Raw genomic sequence first — 14,586 nt, forward strand, 5'->3', positions numbered from 1 at the left:
CAATGATAGAATAACTCTTCTCCCTAAAACTATTTTTGACTTGTTAAGAATCAATGTGATAAGAAATACATAATATTAATGGAAATCAGTTATTTATTACCAGATGACTATAAGCTATCCACTGTATTAAAATTACTGTAATTAATAATACATCCATATTCAGACTAATATAAATTTGTATATGACCGCCCATGAAAAGGTTTGCCAAATAGTATTAAATGAAAAAGACTAAGAAATTGTCAAAAAAATTTGCTAAATAGTTTTTTGAGCATCATATTATAATTAAGAAGACTCCGTACAGTAGAAAATTCTATCAGTGGTAATATTTGACTCATCATATTATTTTCATCTAGAAGAATAAAGTTCTAAATCAAGGTTAGGAGAAATACATGAATGAAATATTATGATGAGAAAAGCCGTTTAATTACTTGAATCAACATTTACATTATAAAATAGGTAGGTTAAGGTTAGATTTAACAACTTGGTTAAGATTATTCCCGTTATAGATAGATTGACTTCTATTCTATCTTAGAGGTTTATTTTTAAAAGCTAATAGGTAGTTGATAAGATTTGTGTATGATCGGATATGGAAAAATAATAATTGAAATAAAAGTAAGTTTATAGATAAAAAAGAAGCTTACTATGAATAGTCATTATTATGTTTTAGAAATGTTGGATCAATTGGTGAGAAATTTCTGATCTATCATCTATGAATCTCTCTTTCTTTATATCCTTGAATCCGATGACAGTTAAAGTATAGATTACTGACACATGAACAGATGTATGTCATTTCGAAGTTCCAAAGTGGATGATTCTTAAGATAGTATCCTGAATCTTCCTATTTTTCTCCTGTGTTTCTTCATTGTTTGTTGAGGAATAGTTTAGAAATGTTAGTGAGTGAATGAATGTGCAAGATTGATGAGGATGGGAAATGAACGTCTAGTATGTAGAAAGTGGAAGGAGGAAAGGAATCAGGAAAGTATGGAAGTAGAGTTGATTGAGGAGAGAGACAATGGTTAACGTTGTATTTCTTGAAAACAATTGGAAATCCAATAGCAATCAGGAAGTTTCCGAAACTCTTCACCGCATGAAATTCAAGTCGTCGCCACAGCCAGTGAAGAAGAAACAAGCTTTAGTCGCGAATTTTAGCCCGCCAAATTCTCATTTGAGACGGAAAATAATTCAGTTAGGCCTATCTACATCGTGCTGGGTAAGAGGTTTGTTCTCTTAACATAATTTACAGGTCTTAGAACTCATCCATTGTATTTATGAAATTCTTGGTAGGCAGCACAAATTTTCCTGTTACAAAAGTAGTAGGCTAAGGTCTCGAAGAAAGAGACTTGCAGTGAATTTTCGTTGTTCCCTTGATACAATTATATGACCAAGAGCCTACATGCTTGATAATAATTGTAGAACGCGTTTCTAGATGCACTTAGAAAGCCTTTTCATGAGGCTTTAAATGAACATTTCTACAATTCTTTCCAAGCCATTCCATAAGGTTTCCCATAGAAAACCCTTTCAAAAATAATAAGCTTTTCCAAATGTAGAATCAGCTAGAAAAAATCAATATCAAACTGTATCAAATTCATTATATTGACAGGAATTATATTATTTGGAATTTCTTCATCTGTGGCTGGGGTAGACCAAACGAGCAAATGCTTGTTTTAAACAGACTTCTCCGGATAGAGCAAGTTTAAAAGCTCTAAAGCCATGAAAAGTAATCCTTTACTATTAAACGAGCAACTTCTGTTTATATGTTTTGATGTTTAGATGTTTGGATGTTTGGATGTTTAGATGTTTAGATGTTTAGATGTTTAGATGTTTAGATGTTTAGATGTTGTAACATATTAAAATATGATGGGCAAGCAAAATCCTTATTTGGAATAATTTTATAGGTCTGAAGTGAAATAGCTAGTCTAGTATCACCAAATGCGATAACGATTATTTTAAAAGATTAGATAATATCAGGTAGCATGGCTAAAATTAGAACAGCCGAATAGAAATAGAAAGTTATTTGCTACTTATATTATATTATATGAAGTATTGGAAAATTTGAGGTTAGGCTTAAAATACCTACTGATCGGCGACCTAATGATCGATCAAGACGCATAATGTAGAATCTAGCCAGACACCTTGGCAAAAATTTATTGTAAACAAATGGTATGCAACTAGAGGACTTTAAAAAAGCACATGGCTAATTGTTGTAGAGGTAGAAACAACTTATAAACCTTATAAAATATACTATATGAAATAGATGTACTTAAACCACCAAATAAAAATAAATTAGAGTATTAAGGAAGTAGGAGGTTCCTAGGCGCATGTATACCGTAGTGAATTTGCATGAACCAATCAAATTGTAGTAATCGATGGGCGGCAATAGAGAGCCGATTCAAATGTATTTATAAATATTTCTATAAATGATAAGATTTTGTAAATTTTTAGTATTCAGTTTATGTATTGGATATGGCCTGAGGAAATATAAAATATCATATATATGATATAGGTAATACTTTAGTAGATTAGCATGGACTATTTGAACCTTTAAATGGCGTAGTAACGAATTATTTAAATTTATGTAAATTTGCAAGTCGGAAATGAAAATTGTGGAAATAAAAGTAGAACCTGCCCACTTGCCTGCGAGACACCACTATGGAAGGATACTAAAATTTTGTAGAGCACAAAACCCTTTATTACATTGTACTTTTTAAAGACTTAAAGATTAAATCCATTTATTAATTTTCTATAAGACTTAAGCCGTGTTTTCGTAACGGGCAGACGACAGAATTCACTTTAAATTAACATTGGTTCTTATGGGAGTGTTCACCCATCGGCAGAAAGTTGAGCAGAAAAAAAGAACTATTCAAATCAGAGACGAACTGTCGTTCATTTTGCCGTTCATTTTAAGGCCTATCAACACAATGCTATTTTGCTTCGACCGATCACTGCTCGTGAACCGTTTTGTCGAAAAAGAACTAATTTCGGGATTCTGTCGACGGGAACAGACAGCTTCGAAATATTTTTCTGCTCTGATCACGTGACACCGGCAGAATATTCTTTCGCTGGATCAGACGCCATGTTCTTTTTAACCTCAATCTTTAATTGTTGAATGGTTTGTTTTGATATTGGTTGTCAGATTTCGGATCGGTACTATTATACTGTGAAATTAATTTTCAGTAGAAAATTGAGGTATAAAATATTTCCATTGGTTTCTTTATTCTTATAATTTTTACAAGAGAAATTGAAAATGGATTTACAACAGAAAGGCGTGAAATTAATTATAAATTTGATGCGACAGTTCAAAGTTTAGTACTTTCCTGACCTGCACAACGAATTACCTATTTGAAAAGTAGAATATGGTTAAAAATTGCTGATGTGATAGAGGAGTCAAGTAAGTAGACTTAAATTTCTCATAATAAAGTAGGCTAGATCAACCGTACACAATTTGATATAATTTTTATAAGTAGCCTACCAGCATGTTTACAATTTTTATTCAGGTAGCCTACTGTAGTAGGTCTTTAATAACCTAGTCTCTAGGTCTAAATTGCTATCTTTTTCATTTTTCAAGAAGTTAGAAGTAGGTAGACGTAGGTTTATTTATTTAAAGTATAATTTCTAGTATTTACTTAATAATAATGTAAAGCCTGGACTAGCCAGTTTGTGTATGGTAGAGAATTATCACAAGAAAGAGAGAAATCTAATCAACTATTTAGATTTAAACTCATTCAAGCTTGGTTGATCAGATTAACATTAAATGATCAAATTCAGAACATTATTCAACCAAGATATCATTTTGCATTTCATGATAAGATAAGATAGCATTTCATGCTAATAATCTTTTACACTTTCATTGAGTTGGCCTAATCACAAAATACATTTTTTTAATGCAGCTAGTAGTTTTCACAAACAGATTTATTGAAAATAACATCATCATTTGACTTTGAAGTATTTCATTACATTCTAAGTCCTAAACTTCCATTATCCTTGTTGCACCTCAAAATATTGTAAACACATAGTTTATCAATACAATAACAAAACTAACCTGACTATTAGAACATTTACTTTGTCTTTGGTACCTATCTATGAATTAATCTTCTTTTAATTCAAATTCACTTGGAAACAAAATTACATGGATTGTTATAGAAATAACTTGATCAGAGTCAGTGAATATTGAAAGACTGTCATTGAAAAAATATAAAATAGGTAGGCTACTATTTTTCTGGTTGACCATTGCTACCAAACTCATTTAAAACTAAAATAGTAATGTATTTGAAAAACTTATTTATGCTCTATTGATTGATATTGATGATGCCAATATATATATGATGCCAGGTATATCAATGTAAATAGTAAAAATTAAAACTGGAGACACACAACATAGATGGATTTAAAACACTGAAAAACTTACATTATAATCAGAAATTTTCGAGGAACTGTGTCCCTTTTCTCGACCGAGCAGAGAGTGTAATGTAAGTTTTTCAGTGTTTTTTTTTAATCTATCTATGTCGTGTGTCTCCTGTTTTAATTTATATTATAAAACTTTAAAGTGTTTTCTGTTATGTGCTACAAATATACTATATACTTATAGTATGTATAGTCTATCTAATGTAAATAGTTTATTGAGGCCCAGTTCACTTCTAATTTATTCAAAGTCCAAACTATGTATTATCTATCATTGATGATTAACTTTTCTTTATCTCCCAAATGGATATATATGTTGAAAGATTAAATATGTTTCTTTTTTCAGGTACCATTTACAAAAAAAATATTGAAGAGAATGTGCTCAAAAGGAAATGCATATGAATTCTTTTTTGTTGACCAGGATGGAAAAATTCTTTGGAACCCATAGTTAGAATAAGTTAGTTAGGTAAGATAAAATTCCACTCATTTTTTAAACTTTATATAGGCAATGTCATTTTATACAGTTTCCCATTTTTTCAAAAAGTTTATCCACTTCGATGTTTTATTATCGATTTGATGTTAGATATTCAATAAATAGTAAGACATAACAGGTATGTGACTAAAATAATTGTAAAACTTACTGAATTTTGAAATCATTAATAGCTTACAGTATACAATATTTCAGTACATATTACAGTATACCACATGAGATCAAGATGGACAGTTGAGAAGAGTGTTTAAAAAACAATGTATTTACTTATCATTCAGGGAATAGAGCTGTTCATAATATTTGGGATTCCTTCCATAAAGAAATAATTTGTGTAACAGAATCTAATAATGTGATAACATTAAATCAATAATTTGATGTTAAAATGTTATCACATTATTCAACTTTGTTACATAAATTTCTTTATGGGAGGAATCCCAAATATTATGAACAGCTCTATTCCCTGAATGATAAGTGAATACATTATTTTTAAAACAATCTTCTCAACTGACCATCTTGATCTTAAGTGAATGTTGAACTTTATGAATGACCATACATTTGAACTATGAATAGATGACTTCAAAAATTCACTCAGCAAGTGCTGGTAGAAAACACTGAATAATAGCTTTAATGACAGTGATTCCACCTTTTAAAATTTATGATTGAATTCATGGATGAAATACCTGCATTATTTTGAGAGATTTATGTATTTACAGTTTGGTATTTATTTTCAAATCACTTAGTTCTACTTATAATGTAGATAATCATCATTTCAGATTAAGCAATTAATTGATTATATTTCCATTTGTTTCATTAAACTTGTTTCTCTAAATATAGAACCAACAATTACTTTATGCAGTACATTTTGGAAGAGTTAGTAAACCATACGGTCGAGAAGTAGGCCTACTGACCACAGAAATGAATGAATTGTTCATGGTATCAAAAATATGTTGTTCACCAACAAGTTCTTTTGACCTTGGGGCACACTGATTAATCCCAATTCCCGCATGGAGATTGATGCTAATAATAATTCAACTGATTGTATGAATTTATTGGAATTTCTCATATAATATTACTTTTTCATTATAGGGGGGGTTTCTTGCCAAGAAATATAATTGAAAACTCATACAGATTACAAACAGAATTCACTTTGCAAAGTTTTTTTATAATGAATAATAAATAATTATCAATAACTTTTTGATTTCAGGCCTAGTGGTGTACCAGCCAGAAGTAGAGGATGACAAAGAAAATCAACTACAAATAATATTCCATAGATATGATTCATGTATGATGTAGTAGCCTACAGAAGAAAGAGATGGACTAATCTAAGAAATATATTGATTTTTTCAGTAAATCTTGATGTGTTCATTTCATGTTATTCATATCCTCTTTGGGGGGGGGGTCGATCGCTCCCGCTAACTGCTTCAATTCAGGTAGTTTTGAAGAAAACTGCAAGTGACATGAAGCTAATAAAATTAGTTTTGATGGTTTATACTTGAGGGATTCTTAAAACTATATTCAACCCAACAGCATCGAACTGTTATAAACAACTTTATTGGTTCTGTATGGCTTCTGTTTTTTTTTTTTTTTTTTTTTTTTTTTGAAATAATAAAATTATTTAACATTGCTAACTGGCAAATGCTGTAGGTAAATCATGTAGTTAAATAATAGACTTGAATAGGATATAAAATAGGGTAGGCTATCACGATTATGAATTGCATCAAGAATTAAGTAATAGTACCGTACTTATGTACTGCATTGAAGGGGTAATAATTATTTGACTATGAAAAATAACTCAAGCAAAAGTTGAAAATATTATGTTCCAAGCCACATAAAATATAATCACTTTCAATTCTACCTTCCTGGATGTATTTCCAAGGTTCTGATTAAAATTGATAAGCTTTTAGAACATTATAGTAAATAAGGAGTTTGAATGGCTACTCTAATTCTAATGAATATCTAATAAAGTATTAATTTTAAAAGGGCAACTTTAATGTTTAATTATGAAAAATAACTAGTAGGCCTACCCTAATATATTCAAAATAAGCATGACCAGTTTCTAATTATGTCATTGTCAAGAGAGTCCGTATGTTTGAGTTCGAATGTTTGAATACATTTTGTACATGTCATAAGTGTTACAGTAATCTATAATAATAATAATAATAATTTCTAATTTTCGTATAGCTTCTACTGGTGAGGAGTCCCTGATTGAACCTTGCCTGAGAAGGCATATTAATTAAGGCAATCAATGGGCCTCACGATTCTTATTTAAGTATATCAGCCGGGACCGTACCTATCCAATGATCAAAAAGGGGACTGCTAAAATAAAATTGCCTAAAAAACGTTTACAATATTTATTTCTCTTGGTGTAATATAACCAGTAGATTCCAAAAATGCCAAAAGTAAAGCACTTATTTATTAATTTGAATTTTTTTTCGATAGAGCTTCAATAGGCCTTTGAAGTTGAGTACGGTACTCATAGTAGGTACGGTAGGTAGTAGGCCTACCTATAGACACGATGTGATTCAAAGAACATGCATTGACTCTGTAGGCAATTGATTCTAGTTAATAAAATAATTATAATAATATATTATTAATAATGGAATGCTTCCAGTTATTAAGATAATATCTTATTAATAATAAAATACAATCAGTTACTTCAAATAATTTACCCTTACAAATTTCAAGCATAGGAAAATGAAAAGTTAACTCTTTGATTGACAAGCCTATAAAGCATAAAATTTAGCATAATTGAAGTAACTAATAATTGTGGAAAAGTTATCTGAGTAATAAAAATCAATTAATTCACTTTATTGAATTAAATATCCAATAATAATTTTAGAATTACCTTTTGGACAACCCAAAAAGTTGATTACCCATAACACATAAAGCAAAATTCATGTCAAAGAACTAGTTCTTTGAGTGTTACTGTTTCTGCCCGCTTGGGTGCGCTGCAATCGATTCTGCTTCTGCCCGTTACGAAAACACAGCTTTAGTGATGCTGCATTAAAGCGAAAGTCATTTAAATATTTATCTAATCCCTTGGAGTAGACGACTTCGGCCACCAAAAATCTAGGACTACCAGGAAATTCGAATCGTCGCCAACAGCTTATAAAAATTCAGCACGTGAGTGATAAATAGTTGAAATATATAAATTAGGGCGCCCTCAGTGCTTCGAGTGAAATAAAATATAAAAGCTAGCTCGTCGGATAGGTTATAAATATTAAGAAATTAATATAAAAGACTTGCGCAAGTCTTAAGAGGGTATAAGAAATATTTTATTGAATAAGAATAAGTCAATTTACATATCCAAAGGTACACAAATTAGAGGAATATTAAATTCTAATCTTGTAATATTAACGCTCACTCAATCATTGATTCTATATAATAATTTGTAATAATATAATGTAGCTCTTGTTCACTGGATAAATTGATTTATCTATTTCCATCAGAGGCCGAACCTTATGCCCTGAGATATATATATATATATATATATATATATAATATATATATATATTTATATATATATTTATATATATATATATTTATATTTATATATATATATATATATATATATTATATATATATATATATTTATTTATTTATATATTATTAAGAAATATACTGAAAATTACAGAAATTAAAATATTTATAATTCCTGATTTATCAATTTTTTATTCTATGATTTTTGGAATAAGATATAAAGTGAGATTGCCTAAATCGACAAGCAACAGCAAGTCGATACCATAAGCTGCATACAAATAAATGCATATTATCAATGAATTAAAAAAGCACATGGTAATATTTCGTGCTAAAGAGCTCAAGAATAGTGTACTAGTCTGTGATATTTTATCTTGATATATTTGTACTTATTTTGTTGTATATGTTTTGTTGCTCTATATATTTTCCATATTTATCCGACTTTTTAATATTATTTGTACAAGATATGTATCAAATTTTTTATGGTGTACCATTCATTTTATTCCCCAATACCACTGAGTACAAATCTCATATCTATTTATTAAGTATCAGTATTAAATTATTAAGAGAGTTACCATCTAATTTTATCAGTAATCGAAAAAACTGGTTTGCACAACAATATGTTGTATTGTTAATTAAATCTCTGGAAATAATACTTTCCAGAAATTTCTATAAATTGTCCAAGCAATAAATTGCAAGAGCTCCTGACCGAGCCTATAAGGATTTTATCGAAATTGTATTATGAAAAGCCACGACCAGATTTATATATTTTTACTCTCATGCTTTACCGATTGCAGCCAAGTCGAGGCAAATCGTTATTCATTAAAAAATAACGTTAGAATGTTTAGATGTTTCGATGTTTAGATGTTCAGATGTTTAGATGTTTAGATGTTTAGATATTTAGATGTTTATATGTTTGTATTTCACCGGATCTCGAAAACGGCTCTAACGATTCTCACGAAATTCAGAACATAGTAGGTTCATAATATAAAGATTCGATTGCACTAGGTTTCATCCATGGGAAACTCGCTGAAGGACATTGAAAAGATAATATTATTATTCCTCTTTGGAAAAACAGCTGATAATGGTTATTTCGTCGTCTGTTGGTGATGGAAGTGAGTGAGCGAGTTCATTTGTGTGGGACTGTGTCAAAATTATGACTCAGCTGTTGAACTTCTGTAATCATTCAATCAGTTACTTAGTGCCGGTTGCAAAAAAGCCGGGTTATTTTATTTATTTATTTATCACATTGTGTACAATTACTTGACATGAGTACTTGGCACAACAGGCTCATGCCCAAAACTTTCCCATTTCCAATTTCCAATCCTGATTAATTCCAGTAGATCTATCTTTTTGAAATGGTCTTCTCTGATTCGGTTCACATGAAATTAATCGGGATTAAAATTTAACCGGCTTTTGTGCAACCGGGCCTTAGTGGGGGAGATTTTTTTATTCCTCTGGGAATTTATCTCAATTTACTGTTATTAGATAGAACATTTCTGTATGAATGTTATTATAATTTCTTCTTTCGTAATAAATTTTTTATGCTTCTGTACTCCAGAGCGAAGCTCGGTCCCCGATATTATATAATTAATTCATCATTCTTCTTATATGTTGGGTTTTTTCCATGTGCTTACGCTTCAGAAATCGTGGTCTAGCTCTATGCCTGTTTGGTCTAACCTCAACCTGAGAAGAATGACTTTTCATCAAATTGTTATTTTGGTGGATAATGACTGTATTTTGAGACAGAAGTAAGACTTATTTTGGAGCCAGGTCAATTGATTGAAATATTTAGTTACTCATTATTAATACAATAATTGTATTACTCATTAATACAATAATTGTATTATTCAACATTAAATAATTCACAACAGTATATTTTGATCATAGCCAGAAAGAATCTCTTTTGAACCGACGTTTTCCATTCAAATATGGGACACATGGGATTGCTTTTTATCAAGGCACAACCTTAATAATATTCTGAGCGTCATGCATAAACCAAGGAATATCAAAACTTTGTTATGAGCTTACTTACGTAACCCGGCAAAGACTTTCAAGCACATACAGTATATAATATCGGAAGCTCCCGGATTGCATTAATAAAAGGAGCAGCAGCAGAAGCAGCCTCGGATCTTCGCAGCTGAGAACGTGGAGCAGTTGCGCAGTTGCCTCTACTAAGCCACGATAGCTTAGCCACAGCCACCGAACACCAAACTATCACAACATGATAATAAGGGCCGGTCTTTGGCAATTGGTTCCGATCAGGAGACAGTTTGGTTGATTACAGTTGGGAAAAGAATAGTTTTGGGCTTTAAGCCTGTTGTTCCTTTCCCAATCATTCATAGTTGAGAAGGATATTGTATGTATCAATGTATGAATAAATAAATTGATAGAGAAAAAATTACTTCTCTGCTTTATTATCATGAAAATGTCAGAGGTGTAGCTTTGGACACTCAAGTTACTCAATAAGCCTTTATATCATCCAGCTTATTAACATTAATTTCATTATATTCTGATCAGTCTTCTTTCCATCGTATTAGAAGTTCAACAAGCTTTCAGCTTAGAAATGTTGATACATAATGAACTTTAAGCACAGAATGACTCCTTGCCTGATTACAAAGATTACAGAACTAGCTTGCCTGGCAAACTTTGTACCGCCAAAGAGTCAATGTATCTCATGTTACACTTTATTTGGTGAATCATGAATTTTATCTGACTATCAATATTTTCATTTACATCTTAATACGGACTTCCTATGTGCTTAGTCATGCAGCATTCATTATTCCGGAAGTATGTTCGTCTCAATCAATTGGTAGTAATATCTATCAATCAGTGTTGAATTAAAAAAAAATTAATCTTTTTTATGATAGATTGTTGAAGATATTGACTTTTTTGGCAGAGGAGGAAAAAAATAAAGCGCGCTAGCCTATTTTGATAAAATTAAATTCAATTTAAATATTAGATATAGCTGTTTCCATATAACAAACCTTGAGTAACGGCGACTTTCAATAATATAAATTTCAATTCTATCACTTTATAAACTTTTAAATACTATTAATACATCGAAACTGTATAATTCATACAATATTAAACACACATACAATTTGATATAAATAGATTAAATTCTATACTTTCATGAACAATCATGAATGAATTTTCTCTGTTGATGTTACATCGTTGATGCGATTTTTGAATGTATCTAAAATTAATAACACTTTCATTAATTACTAATAATTTTTCATAGCATGTGTATCAATTTTTTCGCAGGTCAAACATAGAACATTCTGGAAACATGTGTTGACTTAGAAGACCAAGACTTAATAGAAGACCAACCTAAAATATTGAAAGATGAAAATTTAATAGGAACGATACGGTAACACTTGATGATTAATAAAGTAGAAAACCTAGAGCAAAAAAGTTGACTGTGACGGGATTTGAACCTGCAACCTACAGCATCAGATTCAGAACCGAATTCACTCGGCTATTCAGACTTAGGAGACTTAGGAGGGCTAATTTTTGTGATCTGATCTTGAAACATTATGATCTTTCCGTTCTTCAGTAGTCCCGACTCGCATGGCCGGCAATTCAAAAACATGGGTCTGTAAAATGTATTAATAATTATTAGCCCCCCTATTGAAATTTCTGGTCAGAAACCATCCCCAATATTCACACAACATATCCCCAAAGTTTCATGCCGTTCTGTCAAGTAGTTTTTAACTGAAGACAAGGCTAAATATCATCAGCAAACTTGCGGGAACAACCTGGGGTTGTGACATGAATGCCCTTCGAACATCAAGTCTTGCACTTCTGTACAGTACAGGGGAGTACTGCTCTTCTGTTTGGGCTCGCAGCAGACATGTTGAGAAAATTGATACAGTTTTCAATGAAACTATGAGGAAGATTAGTGGGACATTGAGACCAACAGAGACTGAGTGGTTGCCTGTGCTTAGTAACATCATGCCTCCAGATCTCAGAAGGTTGGAGAAGAAGAACAACAAGTTCATTTCCCAGTTTCAACACATTCATGAGGATCTCCCAGTCTCTAGAGATTTGGCTAACCCTCCACCAAGGCGCCTCAAGTCAAGAAGATACTTGAGACTTGACGAGCAAGAGGAAATTAGAAGTGCAAGGGAGTTATGGAGACTGAGATGGTTGCAGGGAGAGGTCAGGAACAAAGGCCTTGTGGATGACCCTAATGACATTGTTCCTGGCACCCAGCTGAGACGTAGAGAGTGGTGTGGCCTTAACCGGTTCAGGACGCAGGTGGGAAGGTGTGCTGAGCTGATGACAGCATGGGGATACACATCTGATCCTCTGTGCCAATGTGGACAAATCCAATCAATGAACCACCTAATATCTGAGTGTCCACAACACTCCTATCATGGAGGGCTGTCGGCCCTCCATGATGCTGGAGAAGATCGTGTCAGTGGCTCCAGAACGTTCTAAATTCTATTGGTATTTGAAATATCAAGTGTAAAAATATATATATATATATATATATATATATATATATATATAAGTAGTTTTTGAGTCTATAGGGAACAAACAAACTAACACATAAACAGACATTCATTTTTATTTATGGAGAAGATAATCGAAAAACAGTTGACATTCGATCATCTGATGTTAGTTTGGTTACTAGTGTAGTAGTGTTAATGGTAGGTAAACTTTATTGCTAGTTCTTGCTTTGCTTCTACTGTGGTTGTCATTACCAGAGACAAAAATAATTTTATTAAATATCTTCAATGCTATTACACCAGCAACGTCAGTTCAATTCGAGTATTGCTTCTTTAGAAGCTTTTAGAATGCACACAAGAGCTTTTGAGACGTTTTTGAATTTCAAGTCAATAAATGAATGTCAGTAGAGATAACTATTTTTGTATTGAACGATATTTGTTATACACTGAATTGGAGGAACTCAGCATTATTCTTAAGAAACATTTGAGATAATTGGTGGAACGTTCAGGCACGTCGTTCATTGAACCAACCAATCGCCGCTGCATTCGAATGTATCGAGTTCCGATCAATACTGGACCAATTAAAGCAGTCCCAGTCTCAACATCATTAAGATAATTAAAGAAGTCAATTTCCCGCACATCTGCTATCGAGAGAGTAGAATTTAGAACCCAGAGTTCAATCTTTTTCTTTTCCTCTTAACCTAGCGCCGCAGTGCAGGATGGTTTCTTACAGCTTGGCGTTGTTGTCATTCGAGATGGGTGTCTGGCTTGGAAGTGTTTCGGCCGCATTGCAGGATGACTGTTAACGGTTGCCGGAAGATCAACAGCTGGATTTTTTTCGTTATTTTTGGTGATAGAGAAATTCTGATTGCAGATTCGTTCTCAGCGACCCCAAGTTTAGCCTAAAGGCTCAGAATGTCAACAATGTTTTTAAATAATTAAAAATCATCATGAAAAGTCATTAATATGGTAGTACACCACGTTTCTGGAAACTTTTTACTGGTGACTGGAGTTATTATTGACACACAAAAATAAAAATAGTCGTGAGAAAGAAAACTGCTGATAAACGCGAATGAGACCGTCACTCCATTGTTCTATTGTCTCGGCTGCTTGGCTGAGCCTGGCTGGAGGGATCAAATAACCGACTGGTTTGTTCTTTCGTCTGTCCGCTAGGCGTAACTACGCCGACCATTGCTGGGTGGGAGGTGTTACTGCGGCCGCTCGCATTCCCACCAACGCTGCTATTATTTGCTGTCTCAGCGCCTAGTCCGATTCAGCCAAGCAACCAGCCTGCACTGCGGAGCTAGGTTTAGAGAGGAATGTGTATGTATGAGCCCGCATTTGCGCTCTGAGTGAGTGGGGTCATATTGGTGTATGTATGTATGTTGTGTGTGTGTGTGGTGTGTGTGTGTGTGTGTGTGTGTGTGTGTGTGTGTGTGTGTGTGTGTGTGTGTGTGTGTGCTTTACTGTAAGTAAATGTGAGACCGATTGAAGGAATGATGGTGAGTGACGCCGATTACGAAGACTAGACATGACAAACTTCCCTATTGTGTCATAAACAAAGTGATCTTACTGATTGTACTGAATTGGACAATTGTTTTGATGAGTGAGGTCAAGGTCAACTGGGCAAGAGTGTTGGTTGGTTCGGTCGTCTTACACTTTGACTCATTCTGATCATCCTGCATCCGAGCCGCATTGCTCCAATACTAACACCAGTGAGCACACTCGATTGCCACAATGAATCTACTGAGCACAACGAATTGA

The 14,586-nt window shown here is 32.6% G+C and overlaps 1 long non-coding RNA gene across 1 annotated transcript; it reads left to right on the plus strand.

The window, feature by feature from the left end:
• Positions 1-2,954: 2,954 nt before the first annotated feature.
• On the plus strand, positions 2,955-6,203 carry LOC120350363. Its single transcript, XR_005570712.1, has 3 exons — positions 2,955-3,388; positions 4,745-4,864; positions 6,093-6,203. It is a non-coding gene; the product is annotated as an uncharacterized LOC120350363 (long non-coding RNA).
• Positions 6,204-14,586: the final 8,383 nt, after the last annotated feature.

Source organism: Nilaparvata lugens, chromosome 1 (assembly GCF_014356525.2).
Source record: "Nilaparvata lugens isolate BPH chromosome 1, ASM1435652v1, whole genome shotgun sequence".
Lineage (NCBI taxonomy): Eukaryota > Metazoa > Arthropoda > Insecta > Hemiptera > Delphacidae > Nilaparvata > Nilaparvata lugens.